We start from the raw sequence: 13798 nt of genomic DNA on the forward strand, positions 1-13798 counted from the left end.
AACATCGTGTGACAACAAACCGAAACAACCTCGGGCTCGCACAAGCCGGTCTGACGACATGATCGAGACAGTGGAGAGAATTGTTTTGGGGGATCGCCAAATGACTGTTGAACAGATCGCCTCCAGAGTAGGCATTTCTGTGGGTTCTGTGCACACAATCCTGCATGACGACCTGAAAATGCGAAACGTGTCATCCAGGTGGGTGCCACGAATGCTGACGGACGACCACATGGCTACCCATGCTGTGCCAAGCAATGTTGACGCGCAACGACAGCGTGAATGGGACTTTCTTTTCGTCGGTTGTGACAATGGATGAGACGTGGATGCCATTTTTCAATCCAGAAACAAAGCCCCAGTCAGCTCAATGGAAGCACTCAGATTCACCGCCACCAAAAAAATTTCAGGTAACCGCCAGTGCTGAAAAAAACGATGGTGTCCATGTTCTGGGATAGCGAGGGCGTAATCCTTACCCATTGCGTTCCAAAGGGCACTACGGTAACAGGTGCATCCTACGAAAATGTTTTGAAGAACAAATTCCTTCCTGCACTGCAACAAAAACGTCCGGGAAGGGCTGCGCGTGTGCTGTTTCACCAAGACAACGCACCCGCACATCGAGGTAACGTTACGCAACAGTTTCTTCCTGATAACAACTTTGAAGTGATTCCTCATGCTCCCTATTCGCCTGACCTCGCTCCTAGTGACTTTTGGCTTTTTCCAACAATGAAAGACACTCTCCGTGGCCGCACATTCACCAGCCGTGCTGCTATTGCCTCAGCGATTTTCCAGTGGTCAAAACAGACTCCTAAATAAGCCTTCGCCGCTGCCATGGAATCACGGCGTCAGCGTTGTGAAAAATGTGTACGTCTGCAGGGTGATTACGTCGAGAAGTAACGCCAGTTTCGTCGATTTCGGGTGAGTAGTTAATTAGAAAAAAAATCGGAGGCCTTAGAACTTGAATGCACCTCGTAGATAACAGTGGTGAACAACGCCTGTGGAGATGTGTACAGGCGAACAGACGTGGAGGTGTTGAGCAACTAACTGCCCCCATGAATCAAGGGGCTAACGACAATGTCTCTTCAAGGACCTTTCACCGTACGTTACTGCGTATGGGCCTCCGCAGCATGCACCTGGTTCCTGCTCCCATACTGACTGCTCTTCATCGGCGACAAACGCTGGAATTTCCACGCCAGTACCGTATCTTGACGTCCACTGAATGGCGACAGGTGGCCTTTTCAGATAAATCACCTTTTACGCCTCATCGATCAGGTGGATGTAGGCGTGTATAGTGCTGCAACAATCGTTGGAAGGGTCCAGGCCGCATGAGGGAGCATTATGGTATGGGGGATGTTTTCAGGACATTCCTTGGATGATCTCTTGGAAGGCACAATTGATCAACACAAGTATGCGTCTACCCTTGGGGACCATGTCCGCCCTTACATGCAGTTTGTTTTCTTCTCAGCACAATGGCATCTATCAGCAGGGCAATGCAACGTGGCACACAGCTCGTAGTGTACGTGCGTGGTTCGAAGAGCACCGGGATGGGTTTGCCGGACTCCCCTGGCAACCAAACTTCCAGGATTTAAACTCAATGAAGATTGTGTGGAATCACCTTAGTCGGGCTGTTCGCGCAATGGCTCCTCGACCGAGAAACCTAGCGCAGCTGGCTACGGCACTGTAATCGACATGGCTCCACACATTGCAACTGAACTCGGGCTCGTTTACTACCTATTTTTCGCGTGGCTCATCTGTAAAGGGGGTTGGTAGTAAACGGTTGCATTTGCGCCCCTATTATTGAGTCTGATATTGACTGGCTATTGAAGAGCAGTGAATTGAACTATACACGTTCAGATTGAAACTTATTTATTCAAAGGAAACACTTTAACGTTGTGGCCATGCATTTTTAAGTTCACAGATAATAATCTGTGCAATTCGTACACTGTTTGTCTCACACCCACACACTTTCACTTTGTTCCTTCGCATACCCTGGCGTCCATGCTTGCACTCGCGGCACTTTGCCGCTCCCAACCCGCCACCACAACGGCCAACGACCAAAGACCCCGATTTTCCCGCTCACATCCACAGTCCTGAGTCGGGTCACATGACACCACAGTAGTCAAAATAATTGCTAAACATGGCCACAATTCGTTTACAGTATTTTATAATATTTAAATACTTAAATCTAAATACATTATATAATTTTACAAATTATCACCACACTTATATAATTCGTTGCAATTAAAAGAAAACCAAAACACTATCCAACGGAACTACAACGTCCATCAAAACACAAACAAATATTTTCCGGTCTATATTTTGCCCAGCATATTATCTCTGCTGCCGTGCTTTAAATCTTAAACTACTTGAAAGAGTTCCATATTATCCCCTGTTACCTTACAACATCCCTGTCTGTACGTTCCAGGACCTCAGTGTCTCTCATCCTGCACATTCGCGCACGAAAGGTGCCTAATCAGGGTTTTGACAGGTACTCACATTAACGTGACTGGACTGAGTAGTATACAACTCAATCCCCTGTGGGTTTCGATGACGTTATACTGTTGCCTCTGGTACAGATAAAAGTAAATTTGAGACTTGTGAGTTAACGAGCATTGCGCTCTCATTTAAATATATGGCCGAAAGAGTCAGCCTACAAGAATTGTGAAACGAACGCTGTCGTCGAGGACCGCGTGCCACAAAGGGCTCAGATTCACCACGAGATGGGGAAACTCACAGGCGTCTATTGCCTATTGAGGCCTAAACGCTGTAGTGTGCGAGTGAGACAGACGAGAACCTACATCACCCAGTAGATGGCTCTTGTAGCCAGGGATACGTACATCTACATCTACATCTACATCTACATATATACTCCGCTAGCCACCAAGCGGTGCGTGGCGGAGGGCACAATCCGCGCCAAAGTCATATTTCCCAATCCCCTCTGTTCCACACGCAGATAGCACGAGGGAAAAACGACTGTCTGAACGCCTCAGTTCGAGCTCTAATTTCCCTTATCTTTGAATGTTGACCATTGCGCGATTTGAAAGTTGCTGGTAATAATATATGCTCTACATCCTCGGCGAAGAACGGATTTCGGAATTCCGTGAGCGGCCCCTTCCGTTTAGAGCATCGTCTATCTGCAAGTGTAAACCAATTCAAATTTCTATGAGATCTGTAACACTCTCACGATGGCTAAATGTACCAGTTACGAATCTTTCCGCTCATCTTTGGACCTTCTCATCTCTTGAATCAGACCCAACTGGTAAGGGTCACATTAGTTTAGATTAGGTTTACTTCCATTCCAATTGATCCGTAGTGAGGAGGTCCTACAGGATGTAGAACATGTCAGAAAAACAACAATACGTGACAAATATTTACAACTAAAACAAGTAAGCTAATGTACCATTCCACAGGTCCCAAGTGGAATAATCGTCATTTTTAATGAACACTATATGAAAGAGTCATTTTACAAATACTAATGCACTGAATTAAAAAAAAGTTTTTTATTTATTTATAAGGTAATAAAGGTGTAATACAACTACTATAATACTTATTTACGGTGAACACATTACTGCACTGAAATGGTGCAGAAGTTAGATTGTACTTACACACACACACACACACACGCATATTTACAATGAACACATTACTGCACTGAAATTGTGCAGAAGTTATATTGTACTTTTATATACACAAATCAGTTGGTTTTACTGAGAAATTCATCAATGGAGTAGAACAGTACTTTAAGACTGGACGAACTGACGTATTGTAAACAATTTCCTTTGTTGAAGTACTGCATCACTTCAGGATTCTACCAATAAACCACAGTCTAGAGCTCGCCTTGCCTGTTACTTGTGTAATCTGATCATTCCATTTGAGATCGTTTCGAATAATCACACCCAGATACTTGACGGATGTTACCGCTTCCAAAGACAGCCCATTTATTTTCTACTCGTACATTAATGGGGATTTTCGTCTTGTTATACGCAGTAGGTTACAATCCTCATTGATTTGTTCACAACTTTCATGTGATACTGCTTTCCTGTAGACTACAGCATCATCGGCAAACAGTCTAATGCCGCTGTCAATACCATCAACCAGATCGTTTATGTAAATCGTATAAGCAGCGGACCTATTACAATGCCCTGGGACACACCTGACGTTACGATTATTTCTGTTGAAGTCTCCCCATTCAGGACGACGTACTGCTCTCTGTCTGTTAGAAAACTTTCTATCCAACCGTGTACGTCATCAGATAGACCGTAAGCGCGCACTATTTGGAGCACGCGACAGTGCGCAACTGAGTCGAGCGCCTTTCGAAAGTCGAGAAATATGGCATCAACCTGGGAGCCGGTATCTAGAGCCGGTATCTAGAGCCTGTTGTATATCATGCACAAAGGGAGCCAGCTGTGTCTCGCATGACCACTGTTTCCTAAAACCGTGCTGGTTTCTGCAAATGAGCTTCTCAGAGTCTAGAAAGGTCATTATGTCTGAACACAAAATATGTTCCATGATTCTACAACAAATCCATGTCAGTGAAATTGGCCAGTAATTATGCGCATCCGATTTTCTACCGTTTTTATAGATTTCTGTGACCTGGGCCTTCTTCCAGTCCCGTAGAACTTCTCGCTGTTCCAATGATCACTGATAGATGATGGATAAGAATGGTGCTATATTCGTAGCATAGTCAACATATAATCTTACGGGGATACCGCCATCTGGGCCAGATGCCTTCCTGGTGTCTACGGATGTTAACTGTTTTACAATTCCAGATACACTAAACACTATGTCAGCCATCCTTGCGTTTGTTCGATAATTGAAAGGGGAAATGGTGATGCAGTCCTCTACCGTAAACGAGTTTTTGAAAGCTAGGTTTAGAATTTCGGCCTTCTGTTTATCATCATCCGTTACATTACCCGTATTGTCAGCAAGAGCAAGTATTGAATTATTTGTATCGTTCATAGATTTCGCGTACGACCAAAATTTTTGGGGGTTATTTTTAGAATCTGCAGATAAAATATTGCTTTCAAATTCGTAGAGTGTTAAATACGACGGACCTAAGATCGGCCATAAAGGAAACATTTATGGAAACTGTTTAATTCTGTAGTAATTCAGGGAATCAAGCTACAGTAATTTTAATTTTCCAACCTCCATAAAGTTTCATGACGATCCCAATAAAACTTGAATATTGATCATATCTATAATAGTTTAGGATTCACCGATAAAGTGAAGTTCACAAGTTTTGTAACAAATACCTGCATGCTAAAATCTGAACGCTTTAGTCGATCTTAACGATCGACATTTCTTATAGAAGCGCATCATTAAAATGATGAATGTTGTAAATATCAACTTTGTAACCTCATTTGTTTAAAAGATATAGTAAACTTAAATTATCTGTATTTTCAATTAAGCTTCAGATCATCAATTCCTCCACACAAAACATATTGAACGATGACAGCATGACACCTTGTTGAATCATTAGGTAATAGAATATTTCTTATAAAGTTTAGTGCATAAGAGTTACTTTGTTCTTTATTTCTTTGTCAGAAAGCACATTGGAACAAGGCTACTGGCCGTCGCATTCAAAGTTATTAAGGAAATTGTATTAGTCTTCTGTAAAAAAATTTAACGTTTATTATGTTATGGATATTATTGTTACTTTATTTAGAACGTGAAAGTGGTCAAGCTTTGATTATTTAAATATGTTAAAAAGTAAAGTAATGTAGAATAAGCTGTAGCCAATCAGACGGACGGCTTCGGGACAGGGAACTGCCCTAGTCAGTTGAGCGGGGATGTTCGGCGCGCGGGAAACGCGGCCGGGGATGGGCAGAGGGAGTGCTGGTGGAGGCGCGAAATCGGACGGTCGGTCTTTAGGTAGCTAGGAAGTGAAACGACTTGCTATTTCGCGTTGTGTGGTATCGCGGGACTTGGTCCCTGAGCGGTGAGCAGCCTCAAGCCTGGTGTGAACTCTAACTTTTCGCGAAGATAACGATATGGAATATTAGACTTGTATTTCGCTATGAGATTGTAAATGATGGAACTGTGTCAAATGGATAAGCGCTCGAGTGTAACAGTAACTCTAAATACGACCACTTTCGCTATTAGTTTACTTTCTGAATAAACATTATTCTAACCAAATCACAACTGTGCGGCCTACATCATTTATGGGTCGTTAATTTAGTTCCGGATATTATTATTACTGTTATTATATGTTATGTTAAATTTGTATTTCGCAAACTTGCCATCAGCCATACAAATTAACCAAAGGGTCACAAGTGTCTAATTTAGAGCGTGTAATGCGACAAGTGCGGTTCAGCCAATAGACGAATTTGAGCCAAGACGTTTCCACGAAGAGGAACCGCATGTGAGCCCGAACGTCTTTGGGATGTTAGCTCGCAGAATACACCTAATATACACCACTTATAACAAGATTCCCCCCAATGAACCATGGACCTTGCCGTTGGTGGGGAGGCTTGCGTGCCTCAGCGATACAGATAGCCGTACCGTAGGTGCAACCACAACGGAGGGGTATCTGTTGAGAGGCCAGACAAACGTGTGGTTCCTGAAGAGGGGCAGCAGCCTTTTCAGTAGTTGCAGGGGCAACACTCTGGATGATTGACTGATCTGGCCTTGTAACACTAACCAGAACAGCCTTGCTGTGCTGGTACTGCGAACGGTTGAAAGCAAGGGGAAACTACAGCCGTAATTTTTCCCGAGGGCATCCAGCTTTACTGTATGATTAAATGATGATGGCGTCCTCTTGGGTAAACTATTCCGGAGGTAAAATAGTCCCCCATTCAGATCTGGGACTACTCAGGAGGACGTCGTTATCAGGAGAAAGAAAACTGGCGTTCTACGGATCGGAGCGTGGAATGTCAGATCCCTTAATCGGGCAGGTAGGTTAGAAAATTTAAAAAGGGAAATGGGTAGGTTAAAGTTAGATATTGTGGGAATTAGTGAAGTTCGGTGGCAGGAGGAACAAGACTTTTGGTCAGGTGAATACAGGGTTATAAATACAAAGTCAAATAGGGGTAATGCAGGAGTAGGTTTAATAATGAATAAAACAATAGGAATGCGGGTAAGCTACTACAAACAGCATAGTGAACGCATTATTGTGGCCAAGAGAGACACGAAGCCCACGCCTACTACAGTAGTACAAGTTTATATGCCAACTAGCTCTGCAGATGACGAAGAAATGTATGACGAAATAAAAGAAATTATTCAGATAGTGAAGGGAGATGAAAATTTAATAGTCATGGGTGACTGGAATTCGGCAGTAGGAAAAGGGAGAGAAGGAAACGTAGTAGGTGAATATGGATTGGGGGTAAGAAATGAAAGAGGAAGCCGCCTGATAGAATTTTGCACAGAGCACAACTTAATCATAGCTAACACTGGGTTCAAGAATCATAAAAGAAGGTTGTATACATGGAAGAAGCCTGGAGATACTGACAGATTTCAGATAGATTATATAATGGTAAGACAGAGATTCAGGAACCAGGTTTTAAATTGTAAGACATTTCCAGGGGCAGATGTGGACGCTGATCACAATCTATTGGTTATGAACTGTAGATTGAAACTGAAGAAACTGCAAAATGGTGGGAATTTATGGAGATGGGATCTGGATAAACTGAAAGAACCAGAAGTTGTACAGAGTTTCAGGGAGAGCATAAGGGAACAATTGACAGAAATTGGGGAAAGAAATACAGTAGAAGAAGAATGGGTAGCTTTGAGGGATGAAATAGTGAAGGCAGCAGAGGACCAAATACGTAAAAAGACGAGGGCTAGTAGAAACAGGTAGAAGCAGGCAAAAAGGAATACAAACGTCTCAAAAATGAGATCGACAGGAAGTGCAAAATGGCTAAGTAGGGATGGCTAGAGGATAAATGTAAGGATGTAGAGGCTTATCTCACTAGGGGTAAGATAGATACTGCCTACATGAAAATTAAAGAGACCTTTGGAGAAAAGAGAACCACTTCTATGAATTTAAGAGCTCAGATGAAAACCCAGTTCTAAGCAAAGAATGGAAAGCAAAAAGGTGGAAGGAGTGTATAGAGGGTCTATACAAGGGCGATGTACTTGAGGACAGTATTATGGGAATGGAAGAGGATGTAGATGAAGATGAAATGGGAGATATGATACTGCGTGAAGAGTTTGATAGAGCACTGAAAGACCTGAGTCGAAACAAGGCCCCGGGAGTAGACAACATTCCATTAGACTTACTGACGGCCTTGGGAGAGCCAGTCCTGACTAAACTCTACCATCTGGTGAGCAAGATGTATGAGACAGGCAAAATACCCTCAGACTTCAAGAAGAATATAACAATTCAAATCCCAAAGAAAGCAGGTGTTGACAGATGTGAAAATTACCGAACTATCAATTTAAAATTTCACGGCTGCAAAATACTAACGCGAATTCTTTACAGACGAATGGAGAAACTGGTAGAACCCGACCTCGGGGAAGATCAGTTTGGATTCCGCAGAAATGTTGGAACACGTGAGGCAATACTGACCGTACGACTTATCTTAGAAGCTAGATTAAGGAAAGGCAAACCTACGTTTCTAGCATTTGTAGACTTAGAGAAAGCTTTTGACAATGTTGACTGGAATACTCTCTTTCAAATTCTGAAGGTGGCAGGGGTAAAATATAGGGAGCGAAAGGCTATTTACAATTTTTATAGAAACCAAATGGCAGTTATAAGAGTTGAGGGGCATGAAAGGGAAGCAGTGGTTGGGAAGGGAGTGAGACAGGGTTGTAGCCTCTCCCCGATGTTATTCAATCTGTATATAGAGCAAGCAGTGAAGGAAACAAAAGAAAAATTCGGAGTAGGTATTAAAATCCATGGAGAAGAAATAAAACTTTGAGGTTCGCCGATGACATTGTAATTCTGTCAGAGACAGCAAAGGAGATGGAAGAGCAGTTGAATGGAATGGATAGTGGCTTGAAAGGAGGATATAAGATGAACATCAACAGAAGCAAAACGAGGATAATGGAATGTAGCCGAAATAAGTCGGGTGATGCTGAGGGTATTAGATTAGGAAATGAGACACTTAAAGTAGTAAAGGAGTTTTGCTATTTGGGGAGCAAAATAACTGATGATGGTCGAAGTAGAGAGGATATAAAATGTAGACTGGCAATGGCAAGAAAAGCGTTTCTGAAGAAGATAAATTTGTTAACATCGAGTATAGATTTAAGTGGCAGGAAGTCGTTTCTGAAAGTATTTGTATGAAGTGTAGCCATGTATGGAAGTGAAACATGGACGATAAATAGTTTAGACAAGGAGAGAATAGAAGCTTTCGAAATGTGGTGCTACAGAAGAATGCTGAAGATTAGATGGGTAGATCACATAACTAATGATGGGGTGCTGAAGAGGATTGGGAAGAAGAGAAGTTTGTGGCACAACTTGACTAGAAGAAGGGATCGGTTGGTAGGACATGTTCTGAGACATCAAGGGATCACCAATTTAGTATTGGAGGGCAGCAAGGAGGCTAAAAATCGTAGAGGGAGACCAGGAGATGAATAGACCAAGCAGATTCAGAAGGATGTAGGTTTCAGTAGGTACTAGTAGATGAAGAAGATTGCACAGGATAGAGTAGCACGGAGAGCTGCATCAAACCAATCTCAGGACTGAAGACCACAACAACGACAACATAATAAGATTAAAGTAATGTGTGATTAGTATATAAAAAAATGTCTCTGAGCATTATGGAACTGAACATCTGAGGTCATCAATCCCCTAGACTTAGAACTACTTAAACCTAACTAACCTAAGGGCATCACACACATCCATGCCCGAGGCAGGATTCGAAATTGCGACCGTAGCAGCTGCGTGGTTCCGGACTGAAGCGCCTAAAACCGCTCGACCACCGCGGCCGGCTAGCATAACAAAAATTATACCTTATACAAATTACGATTTTTCGCTAAAAAGTTGATCAGTTACTGTATTTACTGTAGTTTCATACGCGAGGACCACGTATATGATACGGCGGGAAGACATATACGAGCCTCCAGCAAACAATCTTTATGAACTGACGAAGCATATGTTTCAAACAGGGCAAAAAATTTCTCGCGATGATGTTGGAGGAAATTTTCTCCGGGTCACTGGAGACACTGGAGACTGTATTCGTGCCTGTGGGGGTCACACCTGTGGGTGATGGACACCAGTTCCGAATGAATTGAAAGTTTAATCGCTTAAATCCCTTTATGTGATGAACATCCCCACAAAGTTTGATAAACACCTGATTGTTGCTTCATGGTGTAACACTTCCTATTTCCGCCGTATTTTGTGACAGAACTCTCCACAAACTCAAGGAAGCGAGTAGGCTGCTCAGTGGGGATAGCAAGCTGTGAACAATTACCTAGCCAGTGGTCGGTTCGTAGGTTTTCTGATTGCAGTCAGAAACCAAATCAGTAACGCAGGAGTCAGAGTCAGAGTAATTACCCCTACTCCAAAAAAATTTATTGCAGTAGTTATGGGGGAGATAGACCTTTGTACAACCATTTTTGTTATTCGTTACGTAGTTAGTTGCCTCTCTATACACTTCACGAGTAGTCTTTTGCCACGCCCACGAGAGAAGCAGAACTCTAGGCATGATTCGTTCACTTTGATGCGCAGCACATATGAACGCTTTAACAATTTTTTTTACGTCTTCATACTGTTAATTTCTCCATGTTCAGGGACTGCTGCTATACCGCAACTGTTTATTCAATTAATGAAAGGCTGTTACGATTGCTGAAATGTTGTTTATTTACGTCCACTACCGTTATAGCCTTCACATCCAGGCCACGTCCAAGAGGATCTGAAGCTACCTTTGTTCATGCATAATATGATGAACATATAAGATTCATAACAGGGCACAAAAAACGAAGGTTACATATGTACAGCAAAAATAACTTTCAAATCCACCCAATTATTTTCTTCTTTATTCTTTGGCGTAGCTTCACAACCGCCCAATTTAGTTACACTGCACATATGTAAGCTTAGTTTTTCATGTCCTATTATGTACACCATTTATACAATGAAGCGCTAAAGAAACTGGTGTGGTCATGCGTGTTCAGATACACATATATGTAAACAGGCAAAATACGGCGCTGCGGTCGACATCAAGTTTCTGCGCAGTTGTTGGATCGGTTACTGCTGCTATGATGACAGGTTGTCAAGATTTAAGTGAGTTTGAATGTGGTGTTATAGTCGGTGAATGAGCGATGGAACACAGCATTTACGAGGTAGCGATGAAGTGGGGATTTTCCAGTACGACCATATCACGAGTGTACCGTGAATATCAGGAATCCGGTAAAACATCAAATCTCCGACATAGCTACGGTCGAAGAAAGATCCTACAATAACGGGACTAACGACGACTGAAGAGAATCGTTCAACATAACAGAAGTGCAACGCTTCCGCAAGTTGCTGCAGATTTCAATGCTGCGCCATCAATAAGTGTCAGCGTGCGAACCATTTAACGAAACATCATCGATATGGGCTTTCGGAGCCGAAGGCCTACTCTTGTACCCTTGTGACTGCACGATGCTTTTCGCCTCACCTGGGCCCTTCAACATCGACATTGGACTGTTGATGACTGGAAACATATTGCGTGGTCGGACGAGTCTCGTTTCAAATTACATCGAGCGGACCAGCAGGACAATGTGGCACCCAACACGTTCATAATTACTACAAGGTGGCTCCAGGAACACTCTTCTGAGTTTAAACACTTCAGCTGACCATCAAACTCCCCAGACATGAACATTATTGAGCTTATCTGGGATGCCTAGCAACTTGCTGTTCAGAAGAGATTCCACCCCCTCGTACTCTTACGGATTTCCTGGAGAGTTAATTGTGTCAATTCCCACCAGCACTACTTCACACATTAGTCGAGTCCATGCCAATGCAGCATTCTGGGAGTTCGTGGGGGTCCTAAACGATATTAGGTAGGTGTATCAGTTTCTTTGAAGCTTCAGTTTACATTCATTATACTATACATTAACACTGATAGTTTCAGATCCACATGTCACGACCAAGGCCGGTTGTGAACTTGAATAACATACTTATCAGCGACTGTGGCGTCTTTTCGTTAATTTTGACACTGTACTGTTTACGACTAGACGTTACATCAAACTATGTAATCCAATTTGAAGAGTACCAAGTTACTTGTTAACCAGTACTCGTTACAGTTACAGTAATGAATATTCTGATGTCGTCTGTGAAGCGACAGTAAGCTCAAAATACGTATACTGTCAACAACAACAAGAAGTAAGGAATCAAAATCCGAGTCAGTTTCACTTTCATCTCGGGGTGTATTCTGAGGAAACGTTTGTTTAAGGAATATAACGTTATATCCTATGAATTGCTAGCAATTAATGTCTATGGCTACTGGAGACACCTCCTCGGGTTACCATGAATTGCCCTTGCCGGTTGACAATGAATAAGTAGTTTTTGAATGCTGTTGTTCTAGCAGACGTTCACAGGAGACACAGCTCACCCATCCCCTGATTGAAAGCTGAAACGCCAGATGGTCAACAATGCAATGTATGGCTCTGAGACTGTAGAAATAGCCAGCTTCCAAGTGGAAGACCTCATCGTACTCTCTACAATCAATAAATCATGTAACATTAATACCTAACTGAAGGAATAAGAAAATAACTTTTGAAAAAGATATCAGGTGTGACCTGAAACATGACATCATTAAAAAGTGTTTACGATACGTTCCCAGAGATACTCAAACACGGGGTCGTAAACAGCCTGGGACAGCCAGGACTTGGCCTGGTGATCCTAAGGATGAGGGAGCCCTGTCGCCCGAAAGAAATAAACGGAAAAAACTTGAAGAATTTGAAATGGGACAACTTAAGTCTTTGTCTATACTGAAGTAATCAACGCTGATTCTGGAAATCGTTCTGATATAAAAATACGCGCATCATTTAGTCAATTTCAGCTAGTAGGCGACGCTGTGCCCAGTGCGTTTGCGAGCTCATGAACGAAAGCAGACGTAACAGTTGCAGTTAACGATAATAGAAACGTGTTTGTAATTGAATTATAAATACCTTAAATTCATTGACATGTTCAATGAAGATACTCTTTGCATGCGAATTGAAAGTCAACGTTTTTAGCGACCGGAAACAAGTGAGTACCAGTCCGAAGTCATACCCAGTCTTTCGACCTGTCGAAACAGCTACTCCTGTCAACAACTGCTCCGATAGTCTTCTCAGTGTGAACGATTAATACTTGTGTCAGATTATGGGATATACAATGGTGTAAGATGTTATGTACTTAGTGCTACAAACTGCTTAGCACCAAATTTCAACGCAACATTAAACAATGACAGCATTAGTGAGAGCTTATTGAGCATAGTATCATTTGATCGCCAATGTTGACAGTGAGGTGGATCCACAGACTAGCAGCTCGATTCTGATTCCGTAATAGGGAGGCGAGAAACCCTGAAAATGTAGACACCCTGTACGGGGTTGAGCATACGAGCTGTACTGGCACAAAGACGATAAGGCTGACCCACCCTATTTAACTAAACCTACGCGGAAACAACAATTATAAATCGCATTTTATTCAACTTATAACACACTTATGAATTAAATGGCAATATAGTTTCATGACAAAATACTGCTTAATGTTCGAAATTTGTCTATACTCACTAGAAATTCTTGTAAAAATGTATTACTTCCTATGATATCTGCGTGGCAAAAAGGGACGCAATCGACTTGTCTAGTGAAGTCTACACAGTCGAATACAGACATCATCTGGCGCTTAAACTTCGTAGGAGAATGTATAATTTGTGGGTAAATTCTAGTGCCCAATACCACC

The sequence above is a fragment of the Schistocerca cancellata genome, chromosome 6 (assembly GCF_023864275.1).
Source record: "Schistocerca cancellata isolate TAMUIC-IGC-003103 chromosome 6, iqSchCanc2.1, whole genome shotgun sequence".
NCBI classification, from domain to species: Eukaryota; Metazoa; Arthropoda; class Insecta; order Orthoptera; family Acrididae; genus Schistocerca; species Schistocerca cancellata.